The following is a 15,409-nucleotide window of genomic DNA, read 5'->3' on the forward strand; positions in this document are numbered from 1 at the left end:
GATCACCTTGCATTCTTCTAAACTTTAGGCTCATTTTACTCAATCTCTCCTTGTAGGACAATGCTGTCATCCCAGGAATCAACCTAAGTGAACCTTTGTTACATCCCTTCTAGGCAAGTACCTTAGGTACAGAGACCAAAATTGTACACAGTACTCCAGGTGTGTTCTCATTAAAGCCATTATACTCCATCTACCAATTTCTTGCCCACTAATTTAACCTATCTCTATCCTCTTGTAGAATCTTTGTGTCATCTTCACAGCTTACTTTCTCACCTTGCTTTGTATCGCCAACAAACTTGGATACATTGCACTCATTCTTTCATCTAAGTCATTAACTGTTACGACTTCAGTGAGACGGCTAACAGTGAAATACAAGATATGAACCCCAAACCAATTTAAAGAATTGCACAAGATCTCACGTTTTAAGACTTTTCTTATAACTAAACTAAAAGAAATCCCCATTAACTAAATAATACTTTGTGAGTAGCTGATACCCCAAATGGCAAAGCAAGGTATTTTCTTTACTTATTAAAATACTTGAAAACCTCACACCACACTTATACGTCAGTCCTTTTTGATGGCGAAATCCTTGTGTTTAAAAGACCCAAACTGCACTAGTAAAGACCTGCCAAATTGAAAATGACCCATTTATTCCTGTTGCTTTTTTCTGTCCTTTAGCCAATCCTACATCTGTGCTAATATATTTCCTCCAACCCCATGAGCCCTGATCTGGTACAACAACCTTTCATGTGGCCTCATATCAAATGCCTTTTGAAAATCCAAATATACTACATTCATGGGCTCTCCTTTATCTACCCTGTTAGTTATATCCTCAAAAAACTCAGATTTATTAAACAGTATTTCCCTTTCATGAAGCTGTGTTGACTCTGCCTAATCATATGATTTTCTAAGTGCCCTGTTACCATATCCTTAATAATGAATTCTAGCATGTTCTCGATGACCGATGTCAGACTAACAGCCTTTCGTTCCTGGTTTTCTCTCTTTGTCCTTTCTTGAATAGTGGTGTTAAATTGCTACCTTCCAATCTATTAGGGCCATTCTGAAATTTAGGGAATTTTGGAAGGTCATAACCACTGCACCCACTATCTCTGCAGCCACCTCTTTTAGAACCCTCCATACGAACATACGAATTAGGAGCAGTAGGCCACTCAGCCCCTCGAGCCTGCTCTACCATTCAACAAGATCATGGCTGATCTGATTGTAACCTCGACTCCACATTCCTGCCTATCCCCAATAACTTTTCACCCCCTTGCTCATCAAAAATCTAAATATTTTTAAGGCAGAGGTATTTTCCACTGCCTTTTTAGGAAGAGAGTTCCAAAGACTCACGAACCTCAGAGAAAAAAAATTCTCCTCATCTGTCTTAAATGGACGACCCCCTATTTTTAAAGTGACCCCTAGTTCCAGATTCTCCCACAAGGGGAAACATCCTATCCCCATCCACCCTTCAAGACCCCTCAGGATCTTATATCTAGGCCATCAGGTCCAAGGGGTTTGTAGGCTTTTAATTCCATTACTTTCACCGGTACTTTTTCTTTGCCAATATTAATTACTTTAAGTTCCTGACTCTCATTAGACCTTGGATCCCCACCATTTCTGGTATGATTTTTGTATATTCATCTTTCACTGTCTCTGCTTCTAAGGCACCCATGTTTACTTTTGCTGCTCTCTTCCTGTTCATACACTTGTAGAGCTCTTACAACCTGTTTTTATATTACTTGCTAGCTCACTCACATATCCTATTTTCTCCTTTTTCAATTTTTTGGTCATCTTTTGCTGGTTTCAAAAATTCTCCCACTCCTTACATAATTGACAGGTTAATAGCACTATTCAATAGACCGGCTATATAAAGTCTATATGCTTGCAGTTAGCAATGCTTCCAAATTTTACAAACGCCCACCCCTATGAACTGGTGTGGATGAACTGGCTGACTTTGCCTTCCATAGGAGGTTGGTGTTACATATCTAGAACAGAGATTAACCTCCTTCTGTAGGAGTGCTGTCCATTCCTCCTGGATCCTCTACTCCTGGGTGAATTCAAGTTTCACTCTGGTAGCTATATCTGGATAGTAACAGACCTCAGGGGGATATAGGCAGAATGGTGAAATGGGAAGACACATGGCAAATGAAATGCAATGCAGAGAAGTATGAAGTGATTCATTCAATAGGGAGAATGAGGAGAGACAATGTAAACTATATAGTATAAATTTAAAGGGGGTACAGGAACAGAGAAGACCTGATTTTAAGCCTTTGAAAGTGGCAGGACAAGTTGAGAAGGCTGGTAAAAAGGCATATGGAATCATTGGCTTTATAAACCGAGGCAAAAGGTATAAAAGCAAGGAAGTTATGCTAACCTTTAAAAAGGTACTAAGCAGAATATTGTGCTCAATTCTGGGCTTGACATTTTAGAAACGATGCTCAGGCCTTAAGGAATGTGCAGATGTGATTTACTAGAATAGCATCAGGGTTGAAGGACTTCAGTTATGTGGAGAGACTAGCGAAACTGGGGTTGTTCTCCTTAAAGCAGAGAAGGTTAACAGGAGATTTGAAAGAGGTGATCACGGTCATCAACTGTTTTGATAGAGTAACTAAAGAGAAACCATTTCAGAGGTAGAAGGGTCAGTAATCAGAGGACAGAGGTTTAAAGTGATTGGGAAAAAGGACCGGAGGTGACATGAGAAAAAGAACATTTCTGCAACAAATTATGCTGATTTGGAACGCATTACCTAAAAGGGTGGTGGAAACAGATCCAATAACAACTTTCAAAAGGGAATTGAATATATACTTGAAGGGGAAAAATTTGCAGGGCTATGGGGAAAGAGCAATAAAGTGGGACTAATAGGATAGTTTCAAAGAGTCAGCACAGGTCTTATGGGTTGAATGGCCTCCCTCTGTGCCATATCATTCTGTGATTTCATGACTAGCTGCCTTAAATCTCATCTCCCTGGATTTCAGAGAGAGTTGTTCAACGAAGTAACACTTTTATTTGGCTGCATCTGGCTAGTATAGTCATACAATATTAACTTCTCTAACCTTTCTCTTCCGCAGTCAGAAATGCAGTTTTGGTTTTACAGCGACATCCTTCTACATATATGAGACAAAGAATTCCTACAGTTTCCACCACAAAGACTACTTTTAAGAATACAGGTTTGATATAACTTGAGCGAATTTAAAAACTTGACCAAATTTATACTAACATGCTTTGCAAGGTCAAAAGAGACTTTTCAAAGTAAAACAAAACCTACTGAAAGCTGCAGATTGCTTTCCCAGAGAGTAACAAGAGCCACTGGTCTGTGAAGAAGATGACACATTCAAAACCATGGGGTTGAATTTTACGCCGCCCCAGTGGGTCGGATGGTGGCTTGGGGGCATCCTGAAATTGAGCGGAAGGCTCCGGGAGGCCTTCCCACCCACCCCCCCCGTCCAACTTTATGGCGGTCAGGCAGGGGGGTGGGGAACAGCCTGCCCGCCCGAGGCCAGTCAAGGCCCTTAAGTGGTCACTTAAGGGCCCTTGCCTGTTTCCACAACTATTTTACCTGTGGCAAGCAGGCGTCCTTGGGACATTAAAGACTGCCCAGCAATAGCTGCTGGCCTTTCTGTGCACCGGGGGGCTGCCATGGCAGTCGGGCAAAGGGTGCTCGATGAGGCCCACCCCCGCCTCCCAACCCACCCCTGGGGCCCAAGACGCCCTCCTTCACCCCCAAACGACTACCCTTGCCTTGCTGCCATCACTGATCACCCCCCTGGCGAGGCCAGCCCAACTTACCTGAAGTCCTGGCTCCATGGTGTCGGCTGGGCTGCAGTCCCAGCAGTGTCTACCGCTCCCGGTGGCACTGCTGGGACGAAGAGCTGCCTGCCCGCTGATTGGCTGGCAGCTCACTGAGGCGGGACGTCCTCCATAAGCGGGCGGAAGTCCCACCTCGGGACAATTAAAGCCGGGGACCCGTAAAATGCATGTCAGATCCCCAGGCTAGGCAGAAGCGGGTTTGCCATTGATTTTTACATCTGTGGCAAAGTCCCGTGCGCCTACAGTAAAATCCAGCCCATGGAATGTTTAGCCAGAGGCCCCGGGTTGTTCAATTACAGCTAACTACAACAGCCGCCCACGCTTCAAGGCTGTGTTAACCTTAATAAAACCAAGTTTCAATAAATATGATAAGAAATGAGCATGACTGGACTCAGTCACCATTATGACATAAATAAATAAAAATAGGTAAATACAAACAAGTAAGCTCTGCAAGTTAATTTACAAATCGGAGACAGAAGACTGTTTCAGTGGGCTGTAAATGCTAACCATGGGGAAAAAGAATGCCAATTCAGCTGACTGAAGTGGTATTAAGTTTACTTGAAAACTGCAAGAAACTGACACAAGCTTACACTGATGACAGGATTTGTCTTCTTTTGAAATGCTCAGCAACTAATTCCACAAGCAAGCTTTACTGAGGAAGAAGTTTAAGAAAGATGGAATATGTTAAGGTGGGATTTAACCCTATGGTAGAACAAAGAACCCAAAATATCATTGGAAAACTGTAGCTTATGCCGGATTTTGATAGGACAGTACAACCATGTCAATGGAACATCCATGCCCACCTTGGAAAGAAAAGTATAAAGATCGTTACAAAGAATGATTTGGTGCTGCAGTCGAGCAACTTGGTCAGTTGCTGAAGAGTACAATCAATGGGATGTGACCACTCACTGGGGGATCATATGTATAACTTCTTGTAACATATTTGTGACTAACGCATGCCTACCAAACCTAGTAAAAACATTAGTGTTTAATTTGGGCTTTCAGTGTTGTCTCGTTATTTCTTATATATTCAGCGTCTGAACCGTCAAGGATAGAAAGTTACGTCTTACACTACAGGAATTACTAAAAGGATTAGAACTAAACTAGGAACTGAGACAGAGAACTAAAAACTGAAACATTAGTGTCAAAATCACCATGTAAATAGCCTTAATTTCCAAAGAAAACACAAATCTATTAACTAATCTCATGGCTTATGTTAGAAGAGTCCAGCCTCTCTGGTTTCCATCATCTCACACAACTATATACTCTCGATCGCCTTCAGAACAATGAAGAACCAACACATAGTCATGCCAGGGTGCTTGTTTACTTCCTAGTTTCTCATTTTTGCTATTAAAGGGGTTATAATACAACTCCAGTAGGACATCTACTGAGTATTTTCAGCATTTTCTGTTTTTATTACACAATCTGAGCAAGATATGTTCAGACTCTTTCCTCTGATTTCCCTTCTCTCTTTGAGAAAAGGACCGAGTATTTTTCTATTTTTGTCTCCCAGGGTCACCATCAAAAATAGAATGGCTGGATAAGTATCTTCTTTGGAACAAAATTGAAGGATATATGGATAAGTGTAGACTGAGATCATCAAATACTTCAATGGACCACAATGGTTGCTGTGCTGTTGGTTTTTGTAGTGGGTGTTGGCTGCCAAGGCCAGCTTTCCAGTGTTGAAATATAGAGATAAAAGCAAAATACTGCAGATGCTGGAAATCTGAAATAAAAACAAGAAATGCTGGAAATACTCAGCAGGTCTGGCAGCATCTGTGGAGAGAGAAGCAGAGTTAAAGTTTCAGGTCAGTGACCCTTCTTCAGAACTAGCAAATATTAGAAATGCAAAAGGTTATAAGCAGGTAAAGCGGGGTTGGGGCAAGAGATAACAAAGGAGAAGGTGTAAATAGGACAAGGTCACAAAATAGCTGACAAGAAGGTCATGGAGCAAAGGCAAACAATATGTTAATGGTGTGTTGAAAGACAAAGCATTAGTACAGATAGGGTGTTAATGCACTGAAAATTGAACAGCCGCAAGTACAAACATGAAAAAAAAAGTGGGTAAGCAAACTGAACAAACTAAGATGAAATAAAATAAAATAAACACAAAAAAAAATTAAAAAAGGAAAAAGAAAAAAATACTAAAAATAAAAGTAAAATGGGGGGCCCGTCATGCTCTGAAATTATTGAACTCAATGTTCAGTCCGGCAGGCTGTAGTGTGCCTAGTCGGTAAATGAGATGCTGTTCCTCGAGCTTGCGTTGATGTTCACTGGAACACTGCAGCAATCCCAGGATAGAGATGTGAGCATGAGAGCAGGGGCGAGTGTTGAAATGGCAAGCAACTGGAAGCTCGGGGTCCTGCTTGCGGACTGAGCGGAGGTGCTCTGCAAAGCGGTCACCCAGTCTGCGTTTGGTCTCCCCAATGTAGAGGAGACCACATTGAGAGCAGTGAATACAGTATACTACATTGAAAGAAGTACAAGTAAATCGCTTCTTCACCTGAAAGGAGTGTTTGGGGCCTGGGATAGTGAGAAGAGAGGAGGTAAATGGGCAGGTATTACACCTCCTGCGATTGCAGGGGAAGGTGCCATGGAAAGGGCATTGGGGAGACCAAATGCAGACTTCAATAATTTCAGAGCATGACGGGCCCCCCATTTTACTTTTATTCTTCGTTTTTTTTCCCTTTTTTTTATGTTTATTTTATTTTATTTCATCTTAGTTTGTTCAGTTTGCTTACCCACTGTTCTTTTTCATGTTTGTACTTGCGGCTGTTCAATTTTCAGTCCGTTAACACCCTTTCTGTACTAATGCTTTGTCTTTCAACACACCATTAACATATTGTTTGCCTTTGCTCCATGACCTTCTGGTCAGCTGTTCTGTGACCTTGTCCTATTTACACTTTCTCCTTTGTTATCTCTTGCCCCACCCCCACTTTACCTGCTTATAACCTTTTACATTTCTAATATTTGCTAGTTCTGAAGATGGGTCACTGACCTGAAACGCTAACTCTGCTTCTCTCTCCACAGATGCTGCCAGACCTGCTGAGTATTTCCAGCATTTCTTGTTTTTATTTGAAATATAGAGGCATGGGTTAGTTTAATAGTCTGTAGTTTTGCTTGATTACCTTTGAAGAGTACAGCATATTTATGCAATTTCCCTGTGGTGACTGAGTAGATGGAGCTGGAATTTGTAACAGGATAAATTATTCTACTTTATGCCTTGTTTAAGGACAATGAGTCAAAAGGCTGTTTTCTCACTCCATAGGTTGTCTTTTTAAGCATATGTATATCGTTGATCAGATTGTAAAGCTGTCTTCCAATAGTGCACCTTAAGCACAACCTCAGAAGAGGTTATTGCACAAAAATCATTTCTTTCCCATTTCTCACACCACGGGGAAATTTTATGCTCCCCACTAGGTTGGGTTTGGAGGCAGGGCGCGGTGGCGCTGCTCAATTAAAGAGCTGCCAGCCTCTGATTGGCCGGCAGGTCTCAGACGGTGGGACTTCTGTCACCGGGGTCCTTGATCCTGGGGAAGGCCCGCCGCTGTCCACCTAAGTGCCTAATTGGCACTTGATTTGGCAAGCCTACCCCAGAAGAGGCAACACGGGGCTCTCATTGGGGTTTTTCCCAGTGGTAAAGACTCCCATAACAAAGATAAAATCCCAACCCACAATCTTAAGTGACCTAACAGAAATTGCCAATTTGTAGGCAAATGCATGTTTTGGATTGTGACAGACCAAACTCATTTCATATTGAATGCCCATAATAAGTAGAAAGAGACTTTTATCCTTATCCATCTGAACCATATCCAATCCTTTGTTTCAAAGGAGAACATTGTATTATTCCACAACGTCACCCAGAAACCCCAACATGTTATTTTTGAAACATGCAAAGCCACCAAAAGATATAATTACAAAACGATATGGTGATGGGGCTAGAAACTAAACACTAGAATATACATTGCTTCATGGCTATAATCTTGAGAAAAGGGGACATTTATATAGTGTCTTAAACATCCCAAATTAATTAATATACGATTAATGTCATGCTGGGAAACACGGCAGACATTTGAGCATAACGATATCCCATGAATAGCAGTGAAATGAAAATCAGCTAATCTGTCTCCACCCCTCCCCCCCCACCCCACCCCCCAGTAGTGTGGGTTGAGTGAGGAATCCTTCTGGTTGTCCACTGTATTAAAAAGTCTTGCTGCTTTTTTCAAATAGTGTCATGGGATCTCTAACGCCCATTTAAATCACTGAAACAGGTAGATAGGGCTTTGTTTTAATACCTCCTCCAACAACTTGGCAAGCAACAATAGTAGCCTCAATGATGTGCTCAAACCTGAACAAGGTATTCCATTTTAGTGCAAATGACTGAATCCTGCCAATGGCTAAACTGGTAAATTATTTCAATTTAGTAATTAATTAGTCCAAAGCAACTATAGAAATAAAACCATAGATCTAAAATGTGACCATAGTTCCATGACTTTACTTCCTATTACAACAAAAGCCAGTAATACAGATCATATGCAGCTGGATGGTTTGTATTCCAAGTCAAGAAATGTTTTCTATGCAAGGTCTGAAATAACTTAAGTCGCTCTAGTTTCAAATAGATTTCATATAAAAAAATGTTTAGTCCAGATATTATTGTAGAAGATTTCCTAGCTAAAACCTGTACCATGAACAGTAGCCTCAAAATACCTATCAGCATAAAGCATTACATCAAAAGCAATTTGTGTTACCAGTTCGCAATGACAATAGTCAGTTGCAGTACCCCATTCATGGCCACTGTACAACTATTAGGAAATTGCTGTAGCACATTTGAGCTGGTAGGGCCTAAATGGTGCATTATAGCATGGTTGTACTCCATTTCCCAAAAATGATTCCTAGCTAAAGGGGAGTTCAAAAATTCCATTGTACCAAGATAAGTAACTTCTGCTCACATACAAGGGCTTTGATATTTATAGGGTGTGGGGGAGCATGGGGTAAACTTGTTAAGGTCAGTGTTATTAAGACCCCACATATCTCAATGGCAGGACGTCATTAGCATGTTGCAAGTCCACCTTCCACCCAAATTGACAGCTTGGCCAGCGAGTGGGAGGGAACACTTGTGGTAGGAAGCTGCAGTTGGGGACTCTTGGGAAAATCTCTGGCAGTGGAAAGGGAGCACTGGGTTCTGGGAAATAATGAGGAGGCTGGCGATTGGGGCAGGAGGAGGCCAAAGGTTTACTTTGGGGAGCTGGGGCCAGCAGTTCTGCTCCTCATGGTCCACAAGTGGTAAAAGATACACTTAACCTTGGGAAGCCAGCAGCACCCTCCTCAGAACAGCTGCCAGGAATCCCACAGCTCGGGCCACTTACTGTGACATTTAACTTCCGGCACTAATGAAGTAATTAGGTTACAATTTTGGTATGTTAATTAGGTCCCCGCTTGTCTGTTGCTGTGGCCTCATCTGTGGCCTGTTTTCTATAGTTCAAAATTTAAATTTTTAACAAGTATTTTTAAAAAGTAAAATTTTATTAGAGAAATTTGGCATGCCACAAACATAAAATTAGCTTTTCAGGCCAGTGAGGGGGTTCAGCAATAATTATGAAGTTAGTAGATCATCAAAAACCCAATTCCACCTCATTCAACAAGATATAACTTTTTAAAGCGTTTTTTCAGTGATATTAACAACATAAAAGTGGAAGTTCTCATCAATTCAATTGATTTCCATAAATTGCATTTTGGGGGTCCCACACTCTCGAGAACTATAGAATCACTGACAGCAACTTCTGGATTTCTGCATTATCCTGCCCATGTGTGGACTCCAGAAGTTGCTGCTCGTTTCAGTGGAGTAATGATAGCGAATATGGACAGTTTCGCTGTCAATACCACGGCAAAATCCAAACCATTGCATTATGAAATCCCCTACACATTCCTAGTAGGGTTGGGGGCATTGATGGCTCAATGATCTGTTCGCAAGCTCCCCAGGCTTAGGTTAGTGGAAACATCAGACAAAACCAACTTTGGCACTGATACAAGAGAGATTAAATACAAATTTGTACAGTCAGAGTTACTGTGCCTGTTATATCAATATACATTTCTTATAGACACATTTTAAAATGTCATACTAGTTAATTGACTTTTGCTATTTTATTTCATTTTTGCGCTAACAAATGCTTAATTATTCAGAGTGTTATGATGACCTGCTTTACAATTGAGCAGCAGCAGCTTACTTGCTGAATATACTGCACCTTTTCCTTGCCTTATGTAGGCAACACCTGGAAAAAAAAACCTTGTGACTTCAATGGCATATTTGGGCTGAATTTTCCCAGCCCATTGGAGATGGGCTGGGAGGCGGGAGGAAATATGGAAGACAAAGAAAGCAGGATGGAAGCTCAATGCCTTCCTAGCACCTTAGCATATTGCCAACAGCAGGAACCTTGATGGTGCGTCCACCTGCTGGGTGGCCAATTCTACCAATTAAGTGCCCAACTAAGGGCCATTTCTTGCCCTCATGTGTATTTTGCCCACATCCGGGGGGGGGGGGGGGGGGCGGGGTAACCAGGCAAACCCTGGTGGCCTCCTGCTAGGAGGTTCTGGCAGGGGCGGTGGGGTGTGTGTGTGGGTGGGCCTCTCTTAATTGGTGCTCCATAGACCACAGAGGGTTCCCCCAGCGGCAACAGCACTGCCGGTGCAGCACAGCCCTCGGACCCACCCTATTGCTGCCTGGTTCAAGTTTCCCCCAATCAAGCTCACCTCTCTTCAAGGGAGCCCTACCTTTGAGGCACCCTTTCCCAGGTCATGCAACCTCTGCAATGACCACCACTAGCAATGGGGCTGCTGGGTTGGCAGCTCTTGCGGGTAGGCTACCGTCCTCAATTGGATGGCGGCCCTGGCAGCAGCCTCTTTATTGGCCGCCACCAGTAAAATTTTGCCCCAGGGTCCCGCTGCCTGCTGGAGCGGGGTCGCCTCCCGTTTTCGGCCTTAGCTGTGGAACATCAAAGACGCCTGAAAAATTTAGCCCCCCCATCTTTTCAAAGTATTTAGCGTAATGAGTTATACAATGCATAAAAGGTGGGTTAAAATTTTCTCTGGAAACTGGGCTCTGATCCAGTTCCCTGTAATAGGATGAAAACTTCCTTTTCTCTTGAACAGTTATTAGCAATCAGAACTTCCAGAAGTTTCTGCAGCATTCACCTGTCGGTTATTGAGCTAAGAGCACAAAACGGCTCGTTGTTTGTGAAATGACCTTAGTTCCAGAAAAATTACTAAAGTGGAGGATGGAAATATCAATCTAATACAATGAGACTAACATTTTGACATTATAGTTAAGACGTAAGGCTAGATTATGTTCCAAGCCTGATGTCAGGTTTTGGGCCACGGGGTGTGGTGGGGGGGGAGGGGGGGGTTGCGTAGAGAATCGGAGCAGCAGTGGCCCGCCACGGAACCTGCGCTGGGATTGCTGGGCCCGATCTTCCCAACTGCAGGGAAGCTCTGTGGTGGCCCCTTCACCTTTCTGCGATGGGACCCTAGTTTATATATTTAAATTACGTTTGTATTAATTAAAATCTAATCCACAGCGATCTTACCTTCAGTTCCTGATCTTCAGCGCGACGTGCAGTACTCATGCGCTTTCACTTTCCTGTCCAGAAGCTGGTGCCACCGAGGTGGGGAAGTGGTGAACTCTGCACTTTTGTGTATAGGGAAGGGGGTAACTTTGCACTTCGTTGAACAGTCTGCAGGGCTGGCAGCCTTTTAAAAAGGCGCCAGCACCTGCTTCTGCGTTGGTGACACCTCACCAATACAGCCCCCGCCATGTGATTGGGGGGCAGCCACCGTGAATACATAAAGTGGTTGCCTGCTTCAGAATCACGGTGGTGTGGGTCCTGTAGGAGATGGCCGCCATTTTCCGCAACTACAAAATCCAGCCCATATTGTTCATCAGTGTAAAGGGGGGCTTCACTATACAAAAAAAGTGGTAAAACTTATGAGTGTGCAACAGTGGAAACATATTCTAAATTCCAGCAAGAACATCTTTCAGCTTGCTGAGTATAAAATATGTCCCGAAAATTTAGAAATATATAAAAAGATACATGTAACAAATAGATTTTACAAGCATTCGGTTTACTTTTTTTATTCCGTCTTTCAGTTGTGATGCTGCTACAAGCACTGGATTCACCAAGATCAAATACGAAGCATGAGGTGTACATCACCAGTCATAAAATACTGATCACTGAAGTGCAGTTTAATACAACAAAATTTATCAGCTTCATACAGTAACAGAACCTATTGTGGACCAGTATATATTGAACTAGATCATATGAAAGTTCAGTTCATAGCCATAACTGGTAGGAGTTCCTCCATGAATCAAGTTTTACTTCCTACTACGAATTCACTCTGCAGGGGGAAACACTCAATCATCACAAGACTAACTGGCAACAACCCGGAGTGTTGTGAAATGTTGTAACATATTTCACTATAATAAAGAAACTGCATGTAATGTTTATTTTTATGATTTTCACAAAAAACAAGGAAAAAGGTGCTACCTAAAGATGCATTATATTGTTTGATTTTTTTAAAAACAAAAACATAACTTCCATGTAGTTTATTTTGAAAGATCACATTAAAAACAATAAATAAGTATTCAATGACCCCCAAAAAGAATTTTGAGTGCACTATGCACAAATATACAATCTTAAACTGCATTTCTTTTGGATACTTTGATCTCAGCTGGATCAATTCAAGTTAGTATCTCACAGATTTTCAATTTTTCTTTATTACAAACTCCAACCTAAATATCAAAATGAAAATTTATTCCTGCACGACTGGATTTGGGAACAATTCATTCTGTACACCTCATACCTCTAACAACTAATTCCAGCACCAAACCTTGAAAAAGGGTGACAAATCACACAGGCAACTGCAAATCCATTGGTCTGGATTTTGCATTTGCAATGATGGTGAAACTGCCAGCATGTGTCATTATTACACTATGAAACTGACAGCAACTTCTGGCGCCCACACATGTGCTGTTAATGCAGAAATCCAGAAGTTTCTTTCAGTGGCTCCTCACTCCTCCAGAGTGTGCTGTTGAAATCCTCATGGATGGAATTCAATTCAAAATCACTGATTTGATGTGAACATCCACTTGTTATGCTATTAGTCCCACTGCAAAAACCCCTGAATAAAGTTATGCTTTGCTGAATGAAGCATAACTGGGTTTTTAATGGTTTGCTAAGTTGTAATTACTGATGAACAACCTCTCTGGCCCTGAAAACTAACTTTATATTTATGGAAAAATCCACAGATTTGTAAAAAAAAATTTTTTGAAAAAGTTTGATATTTCAGCTTCCACCTTCATCCTACGTGTATGCCCAATCTTTATTTTGCTTTCTGCAAAATAATAGAAAGCGAACGCTAAAACCTTCTGTTACTTCCTGGTTTGCTGTCTGTGAAAATACTTTACTCAAGCCTGCTTGATGACATCAATGTTTCTGGATGCCTGGAGATTCTCTATAGCTGGTGCCAGAATGAAATTAACATCGGAAAAGAAGAAATCCATGCAGAAATCACTAGATCTTTGTGAGGAGCTTTCTTCGAAGTCAGCAGTGAGTTCAGTCACTTTGCCACTGACAACAAAATCCAGGCCGTTAGCTTGCAATCCTGTGTAATATGATAGAATCAATCATCAGGTGCAAACTTCAAGATAATCTGTATAATGGCCCAGATTTTGCAGTAGAAATAGCGTAAGGCTAACAGTGTTCACCATTATTAAAGAGTAAATTGGCCAGCACCTACAACACACAAATGAGTAAGTTGCAGTCCGAGTTGCCCGGTTTCTCTGGAAGCTTCAGTATAACAGTACTTTCACACCCTTCCATGTATTTGAATGTCAAGTTTCCTGGCAGCGTTCTGTTTGAGTGAATCTTCTGGAGGAGGGCAACTTCCAAGGGTGTAAGATTGCAGTACCCACCCCAGATACCCACTCAACATAGCAGAGAAAGTTAGGGCTTGTCCATTCAATGACATAAGTCTTAATTAATGCCAAGCAACCTCTCTGGCACTGAAAATCAACTTTTATAAATGTGGAATCTCATTCCTTCAGATTTTAACAAGATAAACTCTTTTCACTTTCCTTTGTCTCTTACCTCTCAATCCCATCTTTCTATCCCTATTTCACTTTCTGTAAATTACTGGACATTTAATGAACTATTCTAACTTACACTTCCTGGTTTAGACTTGGCCTGTCACAGTAAGGTTTCTTCAATATGAATGGTTAAGTGGACACACTGTCGCTTTCCCAGTTCACACAGGCCCCAAATCCCCTGTAGTGGGTGCCATGCTGTTTTTGCACTCTAATAACCTTATGTTCCAGTTCAAAACCCCACAGAACGTCTGTGGCCAAGTCTAATTGTAATGAACAACTAGCGCCATTCGTTTGATGGTGACTGCAAAATCCATATCATTAACATAGTAAACAGCAGTCAACATGGATTCGGAAAGGGAAGGTGCTATTGGTTCAACGTTTTCTAAGGTTTTGAGGAAGTAATATCCCAAGTGGACTGTAGTAAGCCCTACAATGTGTTGTACCTAGATTTCCAAAAGGTATTTGACAAAGTTCCACACAAAGCTATATAACTCAAAGCTGTGGGGATTCAGAGCATATCTTGGGCATGGATAAAAAAATATCTGAAAGACAGAAAATAACTGATACTTACGGGAGATATGTTGGAGTAAGAGAGAGCAACTAAATTTGGTGCCCCAGGAATCAATGTTAGGAATACTACTGTTTATAATTTCCATCAATTTCAAGCTCAGAAACCCAATGCAAATTAGTCAAATTTGCAGATGGTACAAAAAGAAAGGCAGTGGAAGCAGCTCACAAATTGTAGAATGAGTTGGACAAAGTATGCAAGTTAGAAGAATAATAGATTATACTCCATACTGACAATTGTAAGAAATCAAATGTAGGAAAGTAAAGAGGGTGGCGCACTTCCTGAATACTGTTGAAACAGTTAAGGACCAAGTTCAAAAAGATCTGGGAATTGACCATTTGGTCAATACCTGTGCCAGCTTTTTGGTAAACTACCTAATTCATCCCACTACCCTGCTCTTTCTCCATAACCCTGCAATTCTTTTCCCTTCATGCATATAGCCAATTCTTTTTTGACTGTTAACACTCTTTTGGATAGTGTATTATTAATCACAACAACTCGCTGTGCAAAAAAAGTTTTCCTCATGGCGCCTCCAGTTCTTCTGCCAATCACCTTCAATCTGTGTCCTCTGGGGCTCAGTTACAAAGATCCAGTAAATCCACACAAATCTGTTGGGATTACAAAATGACAGTAAACTAGAGCAGAGCAGATGAACTTCATGCTTTGTGCATACTGAAAATTCTCTTGCAGCAGTAGCTAAAGGTAACTTATTTATCAAGACGGATTTACTTATCAGCAACTAGAGAGAGCTTCTGGCAATATTTTGTCAATATTCGCTGGGACCTCTGTAGATACCATAGGGTATTGCATGAAGTTGACTGCACTTGCAACGTTTCAAAGAGTCATGGAACAAACGCTACAAATCTGTGTTTTCTTGAAAGAACAGAGGAACATTC

Source organism: Heterodontus francisci, chromosome 33, assembly GCF_036365525.1.
Source record: "Heterodontus francisci isolate sHetFra1 chromosome 33, sHetFra1.hap1, whole genome shotgun sequence".
Taxonomy (NCBI): domain Eukaryota; kingdom Metazoa; phylum Chordata; class Chondrichthyes; order Heterodontiformes; family Heterodontidae; genus Heterodontus; species Heterodontus francisci.